This window comes from Trichosurus vulpecula, chromosome 3, assembly GCF_011100635.1.
Source record: "Trichosurus vulpecula isolate mTriVul1 chromosome 3, mTriVul1.pri, whole genome shotgun sequence".
In the NCBI taxonomy this organism is placed as follows: domain Eukaryota; kingdom Metazoa; phylum Chordata; class Mammalia; order Diprotodontia; family Phalangeridae; genus Trichosurus; species Trichosurus vulpecula.
In genome coordinates, this window is record NC_050575.1 from 236,038,509 (window position 1) to 236,051,072 (window position 12,564).

The following is a 12,564-nucleotide window of genomic DNA, read 5'->3' on the forward strand; positions in this document are numbered from 1 at the left end:
TTACATAATCTATGTTATGAAGAAACGAAATTACTTTCTCAGGATTCCCTCTTTCACCTACTACTTGCTGTTAGCACAATATTGTAGTGTTCCGGATGCCTTGGGGAGGTACCGAAACTTAGAGCTTAGTACTGCACTTGAGAATCTTTGGAAGATATTTTCCAGCATGCCACTGTCTTGCTTTGATTTTGGGGAAACTTCCTGAGGTTTTCTTATTTTAAACTGTGCCTTTGAAGCTGTACTCAGGCTCTCTGATATCACTAGACTTATTCTAACATATGATTTTTAGCTTTATCAAAGATTCTCTAAAGTTGGGAGGGGCGTATTAGAGGCAAGCTTTTTCTGTCACCTATAGTCTTCCCATTGTTCTACTCTAAATCAGTCTGCCTTTTCCCAAGAGCCCTCTGGAACACTAACTCCATAATTAACAAAGGAGCAAAGGGTATTTCATCTTAAATCTTTTTGTTTCTCATTACTTTCATCTCCTGTCACTTGCTAAGGATCAGGTACTGTGATCCCAGCACCTTCTGGCTGTAAGAGTTAATTAACTAATTGACAATAAGTTGTAAATCAACCATTCCAAAGGACTCATGATAAACAAATGCTACCACCTCCAGAGAGGAGTGATGAATTCTGAGTGAAGATTGAACCTTCTATTTTTTTCAATGATTTTTCTTGCCTTTTTCCCCCAATATGGTTAATGGAGACATGAAAAATAAATAAAGTGACTCGCTGACATCCTAAGACAACACAATATGTTTTCCAGGGACATTGACTTCAGAAAGGCACTGTTAACTCAAAGTCTCTTACTGATTACATTTCATTAGATATTTGGAAAAGAGCCATGTAATGCTGCTCAGTTTCCCGGCATCTTGTGGGACCCCTTCTTTCCGCAAATCCCTCCCTTCCCCATCAAAACACCTCCACCTCACCCTGGGAACTGAAAACTGAGAGTCATCTTAGTGGATGCAGTATAGATGAGCATACTAAGCTGTATCTGGTATTCAAATAATCGTCTGCTGTCTGTGCTGGTATATCTTATGCATGGGTTTGGTAAAAGCATAAGGTGTGACCCAGACTGAGTCCAACACCTACAATCAGTACACATAAAAATGTATATAGCATAAAATAAATAACTACACATATACACACAAAATATATACACATACAAACTAGTTAAGTACTAGTTTGGGGTGGAGGCCATTAGTAGTTGGAGGCATCAGGAAAGTTTTCATGCAGAAGGTGATGCCTGAACTATTTCTTAGAGGAAAAGAGGGATTTTGTGAGGTAGAAGTAAAGAGGCATGCCATTCCAAGCATGGGGACCTAAAGGTACAAAGGCATGAAGGCAAGGCATGCAGTGCCAATATTGAGAAGGCTAGTTTAACTATATATGATATGATATGTATATGATATGCAGCATATGCAGAGTGCTGGTGATAGAGCACTATGTGATATAATGCTGCCCAGTGAGCCTGGAAAGATAGGTTGCATAAGGCTTTAAAATAGAGAAGTTTGTATTTTATCCTAAAGGCAATAGGAGGCAACTGGAATGGATCAAGTAGGAAAGTCACATGTTCAGCTCTGTGCTTAAGGAAAAGTCTTTGGCAACAGTGCATAAGATGTTCTGGAATAGAGACTTGAGGTAGGTAGATCAATTAGGAGACCTTTGAAATAATCTAGGCAAGGGGTAATGAGAGCCTGGACTAAGGTGGTAGCTATGCGAGTGGAGAGAAAGGGGTTGTCATAAGAGATGTTGTGAAGATAGAAATGGCAAGAAATGGCAACTGATTGGATATGTGAGTCAAGGGAGAGTGAGGAGTTGAAGATAATGTGATGTCAGGATTACAAGCTTGAGAGGCAGAAAATGGTAGTGTCTTCAGTAGAAAGAGGGAACTTTGGAAGAAGGGAAGGTTTGGAAGGGGGAAGATAATGTATTCAGTTTTAGAAATGTTGAATTTAAGATTTCTCTATGATATCCAGTTTGAAATGCCTTAATAGGTCATTGATCATGAAGTCTGAAGTACGGGGAAGTGACCAAGGCTTAGGTAAGCAGGAAGGGTGGGTGGGATGTGGCATCGCTGGAGATCTCCAGACAGTGCTGGTGAAGACCCAGAATACAGTAAGTACAAAGCTGGTCTACCAAATCCCAGAGGTGGTTCCTGGGGTTGAGTCCAGTTTCTCTGTGGGGAAGAATATTTATTGAGCAAGTCTCACACACATATACATATACACACACGTATATATATGTATGCATGTAGGCACACGTATATGTGTATATACACATGTGTATATATACATATATGTATGTGTATAAAATATAAGTGTGCATACACATTTACACGTCCATGTATATTATATATATATATATACACACATATATATACACACACATACACACACACACACACTGTGTGTATGTGGGGGGGAGAGAAGAGAGAGAAATAATATTGATTGAACAATAAATTGAACCTCAATAATATGTGTATGTGGGGGAAGGAAATAAGCATTTATATAGCACCTCCCACATGCCAAATGTTGTTGTTCAGTCAGTTAGTCATGTTTGACTCTCCATGACTCCATATGGAGTTTTCTTGACAAAGATACTGGAGGGGTTTGTCATTTCCTTCCCCAGCTCATTTTACAGAAGAGAAAACTGAGGCAAAAAGGATTAAATGACTTGCCCAGGGTTACACAGCTAGCGAGTACCTGAGCTTGGATTTGAGCTTGGGACTTCCTGACTCCAGGCCCTGTGCTCTGTCCACTGAGCCAGTTGGTTGCCTCACCAGGTGTTCTGTGAAGGGCTTTTTACAAATATCCCTTTGATCCGTATAACATCCTTGAGAGATAGAGGCTATCATTATCCTTGTTTTACAGTTGAATAAGTGAAGGGAAACAGAAGGTTAGTGACTTGCCCAGGTTTACGTAGCTAGTAAGTATCTGAGGCTGAATCTGAACTCCAGTCTTTCTGACTCTAGGTCTAGTGTTCTGCTGCCAGCTGCCTCTCACACTTCCAACTCACCTAGAATTCCAATATATATGCTATGTTATCTACTCCACAATATTCTAAGTTCTATAAAATGATAGAATATTAGAAACATGTGTTACCTTAGAGACCAAATGATCTAACCTCATTTGTAATTGACAAAACTGAAACCCAGATAGGCCTTGTGACTTGTCCAAAGCCATATAGCAAGTTACTGATTAAATTAGTACTAGTACTCAAGACCCCCGACTTCTAGTCCAATCCTTTTTATTTTATTTTATTTTATTTTATTTTATTTTATTTTATTTTTACCAGATCACAGTCCTATTTTCTAATTACATTTGGAGACATTTTTGAGATGTTTGAACCTGGAGTACAAGTATAGATTGGGGAGAGAGCCTAGGGTGGAGGGAAAGATTTATAGAGGGATTAACTAGGTCAGCCCAAAATGATTTAAAAGCATGTACAGGCATACCTCATTTTACTGTGCTTTGTAGATTTTGTGGTTTTTACATATTTGAAGGATTGTTGTAATCACGTATTGAGCAAGTATGTTAGTGCCATTTTTCCAACAGCATGTGCTCATATTGTGTCTCTGTGTTACATTTTGGTAATTCTCACAATGTTTCAAACTTTTTCGTTATTATTATTATATCTGTTACGATGAAATATGATCAATGATCTTTGATATTACTTTTTGATGTTACTTGGATGTTACAAGTGTTCTGGGGTACAGCCGTGTAAGATAGTGAACTTAATCAATAAATGTTTTATGTGTTCTGGTTCCTCCACCAATGGGCCTTCCCCATCCCTTGTTATCTCCTCAGACCTCCCTATGTACCCCGAGGAATTACAATATTTAAATTAGGTCAATTACTAGCCCTACAATGGCCTCAAAGTGTTCAAGTGAAAGAGTTGATCTATTAGACAAACTTCATTGTTGTATTTTAAGAAATTGCCACAACCACCCCAACCTTCAACAATCACCACCTCAATCATTCAGAAGCCACCAACATCGAGGCAATCGCCAGCCAAAAAGGCTGCAACTCGATGAAAGCTCAGATGATAGTTAACATTTTTTGCAATAAAGTATTTTTGAAATTAACATATGTATTTTTTAGGCATAATACTATTATACACTTAATAGACTACCATATGGTATAAACATAACTTTCATATGCACCGGAAAACAAAAAACAAATCGTATGACTCACTTTATAGTGATACTGGATTTATTCGTGTTGTTGTTTATCTTTCTCAAAGACGATCAATGACAACATGAGTGATGTTTTGACTTGTGTGTTAATTGGATTTAAGTGACACAGAGTTGTGAAAAGTCATCAGCCTCACTTTCTCCTCCAGAGTCATCAAAGTCCAATGGCAAGACTGAGGCTAGCCGAGAATGCCCTGAGTGACCTTGAGTTTTCCAAATTAACACCTTTCCTAGGTCTCAGTTTGTTTGAAGCAATGTCACTCAATGACTGAGGGGTAGGCAAGGATTGAGACAAAGTATGACCTAATTTATCACCACAAAGTATCAGTTTGGGAGGGAAAGCCTCAAAGTTTCTGGCCAGAACAGAAAGCAACTGCTATCTACACTTATTCTGAGCCATCAAAAGCTACATAAAGAAGCCCCAAAGTTTGGTCCGGGAGCTATTATTGGCCGTTCAATGAAAGCCAGAGTGACTTGGGTTTAAAGGCATAGGCAATGTTTTTTGTTTGTTCGCTTGTTTGTTTTTTAAACAGGCTTTATTGGGGTTGTCTGGAACCAAAACCAAAATATCTGTGTATGCCTGTATAGATTACCATATTGTGTGCATTGCCTTGCTCTTGACCTTCTTCTGAATAACTTCACCTAAATGAAATCCAGATAATGTAAATGCTAAAGGTAGTCTTAAATGGGTAGGAAATGCAACAATAAGCTAACAGAAAGCTTGAAGCACCAGAATAGGAAGTAAGCCAGCTCTGGCTTGAAGACTCATGGATGAGTCTCTCAGGTCCAGGTAACAGTGTGGTAAAGTGGAATGAATATTGGAAGTGGAGTCAAAATAGACCTGGATTTGAATTCCAATTCTAACACTTATTAGATATTTGATGCTCAGAGTATCATTACAGCTTCAACCTCAGTTACTAGCTCATCAAGGAATACTATGAGGAAAGGGACCTATGAAACCTAAAATACTATGGGGATGAGAGCTCTGTTATTAATCTCTGCTACTAAGTTCCTCGAAAGCCTGGTTACTGTAGCTACTCTGATTCCTGAAAATCAATATGCCACATAAGTAGCTATATTGAAAAGAGAACTAGCTTTAGAATCAGAAAACATGGGTTGAAGTTTCCTCACCTACAAAATGAGGAGGTTGGCCTAATTGATCTTGAAGGTCTCTTCCAGATTTAAAAATCCTAAGATTCCCCCAATGCGAACTTCTGTAAAGCAGGGGAAGATTCTCATCCTTCTATTTGTATTCCCAGTCTTACTTTCCTATTTATATCCTTTGAGCTAGAGAGCAAGTTCAAGTTCAAGCAAGTTTATCCACCACCCTGCCAGCATCTTTCCTAACAAAGAAGCTAAATATCAGTGGGAAAAGAGTAAATCTTGCAAGATGGCATACTGTAGACCAAGAAGGTTCCATCCTTTAGAATTTTACTGCATAGATTCACATGCAACTATTTTAGTTTATGGTATAACAATTAAACATTCCTTTTTTATAATTTTAATAAATTATTTTATAAAATTTATTAAATATTCATATTGGATAAAATATATTTAATTATACATTTACAAAATTTATCTTTATTAAAATTTATGAATATATTTTATCATTTTAAATAAAACATTTATAGATACATATTTTTTCTTTTAAAATATAAACCATATTTAATTTTCTTCATTCCTTCCTTCATCTTTATGAACTTCTACCTGCTTTATTGCTTTCTAATGTGACTTTGAGTCAAATAATTAATTTCTCTGAGCCTTATTTTCCACTTCCAAAAAAAATTATAGTACCGGCCCTATCACTCTCTCAGGGACAATACATGTGAAAAATCTTTAGAAGACTCTAAAGCACCCTGTGAGTATAAGGGATTATTATGAGTTTACTTAAAACCAAAGGTATACAGGTGGTTCAGGTCAGGTATTTATTCTCTTCCTAATGCTTTCATAATACCTCTTGGTGACAATTTCTGGATGAAAATAGAATTTGAGTTCAATATGACTTGCATTTTCCTCGAAATGTAAAGTGAAAGTGAAAAGGAACACTGTGTCTCCCTACATATTTACTTTAAGGGATTTAGGGATTTGTCACCAGTTTCAGGGAATTTTGCCAAATATGAGATGCTACTGAAGCCTCCTTATGATTAAGCTTATTTAAGGCTGTTAGTTGCTATGGCAAATTGGGAGTGAAGAAACAGAAATCCCTTTAGTGATCTCAGTGTATATTTTAAGCACAAGGCCTGATGACCTGAAGGACCAAAGCTGCTCATTGAGAAGCTTCTTCTCTGGTCAGTCCCATCACCTTAATGTCCCTGGAACACATACTCCTTTTTCTGACCCTGGCACCCTGTTGTTCTCCTACCCTTCCAGGAAAAAGAATGACACAAAAATGACCCTGTCTTCTGGACCAAAAGAAAGTATCTAGAACAAGAGGGATAGCCTTTTGTTGTTTAGGCTAACCTCCAAGGTCCACATAATCCTTTTGAAATATAATTGAAACATACTTACTGTGTAGCTCTGGGCAAGTCACTGAATCTTTCTGTGCCTCCTCTTTGACTATAAGTACCTAAGCAGATGTAGACTTGCATTGGTAGGAGAATTCCTTCAGTGGAAATGATGGAGCTTGCTCTCTATGCCAATAACATCATGCTGCCTTTGACCTAGAAAGAAAAAGGACACCATAGAGAAATGAATGGAGTTATATCTGTCCCCATATTTGATGCCTGTTGGCTCAAGAGTTGTCCAGTAGAATGTAATCTCCTTGAAGGCATGGTCTATTGTTTGTTATAAAAAATTTGGTAGAGGGAATTCCCAGGAGAAAACTCCCTCAATCAATGCTAACTAGCATCTCCTTTGCAACTCAGAGTTTCATAGTGTCCTGGCGCCCTAAAGGTCAAGTGACCTACCCAAATTCATATAACCAATATAAATCAGATGTAGGGACCCTTAAAAATATCTAATATCAGTATTTCACATTTACATATAACCCTTTAAGATTTGCAAAGTGGTTTTCTTTAAAACTATGTGGTTAAAGAAATGCAAGTACTTCTATCCTCATTTTATACTTAAGGAAACTGAGGCTGAAAAGTTAAGTGATTTGCCCACAATCACACAACTAGTTGAAGTTGTAGACAGGATTTGAGCTTATGAGCACTCTTTCCATGCTGCCCCTCCTCTTTATTATCAGTTCCCAACTTCTGAAGATATGTCATAAAGAAGAGGGAGTGGTTTGAGAGTATAGTATTAGGAACACAGTTTTGGGGCACTCTGAGATCTTCCTGTTGTAGTCAATGTGCTTTGGGACAGGGGTTACATTGTACTAATTCTCTAATGGTGCAGGAGGGGCCTAGAGCAGCAAAGATGGCTCTTTGTAGTTTAAACTAAAACAATTGGGCAGTATTGATAGTTATAGAAAGTGACTTTACATAAGAAACATCAAAGGGCCCAATCCTGCTAGTTTCCTTTTCCAGAGGGTACAACTTACCGCAGAACACAATAACTCACACACATGAAAAGACAGTCCTGAGGACTCAGACCTAAGGGAACAGTGCTGTTCCCTTAACTCGAGGTCCCTTGTTCTGTAATCTGGTGACTTTATTATCTTTCTGATGTTTCATTCTTGTTCTTACTCATTCCTCTCTACTACCAACGTCTCTCCCTATTACCTCACCCAACCTACCAATTCTTCTTTACCTGTCCAAATCCTATCCATCCCCCTGGCTCAGTTCAAGTACAGACCATCAACTCTGTGAAACCTTTGACTCCAAACTGATCTCTACATTCTCTGAAGTCTATTGTCCAAATATTATTATTTGATTACATACTCTCTTGTTTTCCCAACCAGATGAGACTGAAAACTCCTGAGGAACAAACTGTCCCCGTTTCAAATTTCTTCTCTCATCAATCTGTCCTTCACATAGGTGCTAGAGTGATTTTCAATTGATATGCACACAAGAGGTGGATATGTCCATGTCGCTCATTCTCCTACTAAATAATTCCATTGGCTTCCTATTGTCTCCCTCTCTCTCTCTCTCTCTCTCTCTCTCTCTCTCTGTCTCTCTCTCTGTCTCTCTCTCTGTCTCTCTCTCTGTCTCTCTCTGTCTCTGTCTCTCTGTCTCTGTCTCTCTGTCTCTCTCTACATATATATATATACACACACACATATGTATGTATGCATGCATGTATGTATGTATGTATGTATGTATGTATGTATGTTACTTTCGTTTACAAAACCTTTCACAACTTGGACCCAAACTCTCTTACCAGTCTTATTAGGAATTATTCCCCTTCCTGTACTTTATGGAATAGCCAAATTGGCTTTCTCTCTGTTTCTCACAGAACATTCTATCTCCCATCTCTGTGCCTATGCATTGGCTATCCCTCATGCCTGGAATTTACTCTCTTTTTACTCTAATTTTATCAAATTCCCCACTTTCTTCAAAAAGCAGCTTAAGTATCACCTTCTACATAATGCTTTTACTGACACCCCCAACCCCCAAAAGCTTCCTTCCCTTATTATATTTAGTCTGCATATATTATCTCTATATATGCATATTTATATGCAGATATACACATACATGCATGCACATACATAATGCATACACATACATACATAAACAATGCACATACATATATACATACACAAATATGTACATGCACATATGTATATGCCTATGTATGTGTGTAGATATGTGTATGCATACACATATCTACACACATACACACATACATGTATACACATGTGTGCATATATGTAAATATGTGTGTATATATCTCATTTCTGTTTTTTATTGGCTAAGATGAATGAGTTTACATTATATTCATTAGATATGATGGTTGTCATGTAAATGGCATTTAGTGGGAAAGTCAAATCTTTGTGTGTGTATATATATACACATACATATAAGTATATCTATATCTATCTATCTATATATATAGATAGATATATATATAGACAGAGAGACAGAGATAGAGGCAGAGACAGAGACAGAGACAGAGAGACAGAGGGAGAGCACTTGGGCCATTTCTTCCACTAAAAGTATAGCATCCAGAAAATACACTTTAAAGCTAAAATCATTCCCCCTTGAATAGTAATATTTTGGAATAGGCAGATAAATATAATTCGAGACCAGAACTTCTTCTCTGAGAACCTCAATTTCCTCCCTGTAAGACATATGTGGTCACATATTACCTACATGGGCAACACGCACCTTGCTTCTGTATCCCCATAACCTAGTAGTGCCTGACACATAGTAGGTACTTAAAAAATTCTTGTTAATTCCTGAAGTATTAAGTGCATAATAGGAACCTGATATACATTTTACCTGCTTAGGCATTCCACCCCCTCCCCACAATCTCTGACAAGTGATCATCCATCTTTTGCTTTACATACTTTAGCAAAAAGAAGCCCAATACTTTCCAAGAGAGTCCATTTTACCTTTGGAAAGGTTTTGCTTATATTGAATGAAAATCTACCTCTCTGAAACTTCTCCCTCACCCCACTCCAATGTCCCTGGTTCTGCCCTGTGGGGGTGAAACAGAAGAAATCTAATCCTTCATCAATATGATATTCCTTCAAATTTTTGAGAAAAGCTCATTTATCCTAAATTTTCTCTATTCAAGAGTGTCCGAAGACATGAGATCTTCCCATTCTGTTAGAATATTTCTTCTAATCATCTTCTGTCAAGAAACAAGTGATTATTACTTCATAGGGAATCATAATGAGCATCACAAAGTCACTATAGTACCAGTATATAGGGTTTGAAGGGTTTAGAAGCTGGTAGTTGTAAGCACAGCAGTTGTTAAAAAGAGATATTGGTTCACAAATATGTCGACCTTGATTAAGGGATAGGAGGAGAGAAGAGATAAGAGGGGAGGGGAGGAGAAGTTTTTACATGGACACATAGCATTAGACTAGACCTCGCAGCCTGATTGCTAGTGCTAGTACCAAGTGAACAATAATGAAAGACTGAATGACTAGATGTTATCTAGGACAACTTGTATTAATCATGGGCAGTTGTACTTGTCTTCAAGTATTTATTTGAGAATGAGAGTGCACAGGGTGAGAAGGAGACTGGCTAATAACTACAAATCACCATTTCCTTGAACCCAAGTTGGTCAGCAAGTTGCTCATCATCCCAGTCATGCTCTAGCTTGAGAGTAAATGGACAGCAGTTGAATTACTGACCTTTGAATTGGTTCAATAAGTAACCATGTTGGCAAATGTTATTTATCTTGCATTCCTCCCTCTGAATTGCCCTAGGGATAAACTAAATATATCTTAAGTTTCACTTTTCTGTTTAGGTTTCTATTTTGTAGCAATTATTTTTCCATAGTTCCTACCTCTTCCTTTTCCTTAAAAAATGCTCGAAATAAGCTTCTATTATAATTTCCCACTTAGTCTTTGAGGGACATAAAAATTTTTCCATGTTAGCCCTTCAAATACTTGGAAACAGCTAACTTGTTCCCATGAAATCTTCCCTACCCCAAACTGTCAGTATTCTCAGAATACGGCAGGCTAAGAAATGAAAACATAGATACTTCCACTTTTGCCAGAAGTTTCCTTTCCCCTGTTCTGCAAATGTTGGTACAAGCACAAAAAGGAACAAGTGATTATAAAGTAGCAGGGGATATGAAAGAATACCAGGAAGTGGACAGTGGAAGATATAAGTACTTTGGAGGGTTGAGATGTTGGCCTGAAGGTTGTGAATGTGGAAGCACATACCAAGGAGCAGTAGTGGTAATGAGGGTCCCAGGTGGGCAGAGTAGTACCTTTATTCAGCAATAAGGTAATTTCCTGACCAGCAACTCAAATTCCCAGACCAAAGGAGCACACATGTCTTGTATCCTCAGGATCAGAAATCTTGGGCCTGTTATAAATTACACAGCTCAAAGGTCTGTCCTTACCATGGCCATCAGTGACCATATTCACCAGCCGTCCTATATTTTCCACCTGTCCCTGTGTTACTTTGTGATACACTTGTCATTCACTCTGGAAGCCTCCCCTGCAAGTAATTTTCTACACCTCCTACACCTACATTCAAACCTATGCAATGGCCAGCTTGTACATCAGGTTAAGAAAAAGTTTAGTTAAGGGCCTCCTTTTCAGAGTACCACTATTGAACTGTATATATTCTTTCCATATCACAGAGTCACAGAATGTTTGAGATAGAAAGGGCTTTAAATATCATGTAGTTCAGATGCCTCATTTTATAGAGGAGGAAACTGAGACCAAAGGAAGTTAACACACTCAAGGACACAGATAATTGACAAAAACCAGGATTAAACAATCAACCAACTAACAAGTAGTTGTGCCAGGGTATACAAAGATATAAATGAAGCACTACCTAACTTCAAGGGAACTTAAATTTTATTGGGAGTCATAAAACATACAACATGCAAAATTAATATAAGCAATAAATATACATGTTTGTAAGATAAATACAAGGTTAGTTTTGGGGGGGTGAGGGAAGTGGAGGTACTAGTAGCTGGAGGGATCAGAAAAGTCCTCATGTAGGAAATGTCATGTGAGCTCAGTTTTAAAGAAAATTGGGATTCTAAACTCATCACTTAACTTCTAATCCATGCCAGTTTGTTTTATTTTCCTGAATTAACACGCTGCCTCCTGTTTCACTAGCCGTAACACTAAAGAAGAACTTATTTACTGTTTTAGCTATACTTAATAGCTATGTGACTCTGGGTAAGTCATTTAACCCTTGTGTGCTTTCGTTTCCTCAGCTCTAAAATGGGAATAATTACAGCACCTACCTCCCAGGGTGATTTTCAGGATCAAAAGAGACAATACATGTGAGGTGCAATACAGAGCTGCTGTTGATGTTGTTTTTATTATTTTTATTATTACATAATCATGTACATTCCTGGGAATCTCAGCATTGCTTCTGATAGAGAATTTATAGGCTTTAAAAGAGATGTACTATGGTATAATGGAAAAGAACTGACTCTAAGCTGCTAAGACTTGGGCTCAAACTCAGCCTCTGACACATATTGGTTGTGTGACCTTGAAAAAGTCATCTAACCTCTCAGTGCTCTAAATTGCAGAGAAGGCACTGCCCCTCCCCGGTAGAAATCACAGGTCCAGGCTCTATCACTATGAGTTTGGCCTGTTGGTTCACATACTGCACATAGAAGAAAACCTAAACAGTGATAATGTCAGTGCCTAAGGACTAAGACTAACTAATGAACTCTTAATTCAGCAGACATTTCTCAAGAGCCTAGAACATAAGTCTTGAATGAGGCTCCAGGAGAAATGGAAAAATAAGGAATAATTGCTCATATCCGTATATTGTTTTAAGGTTTTCAAAGCACTTTTCTCACAAGAACCCTGTGAGGCAGATAGAGTTCAGTTA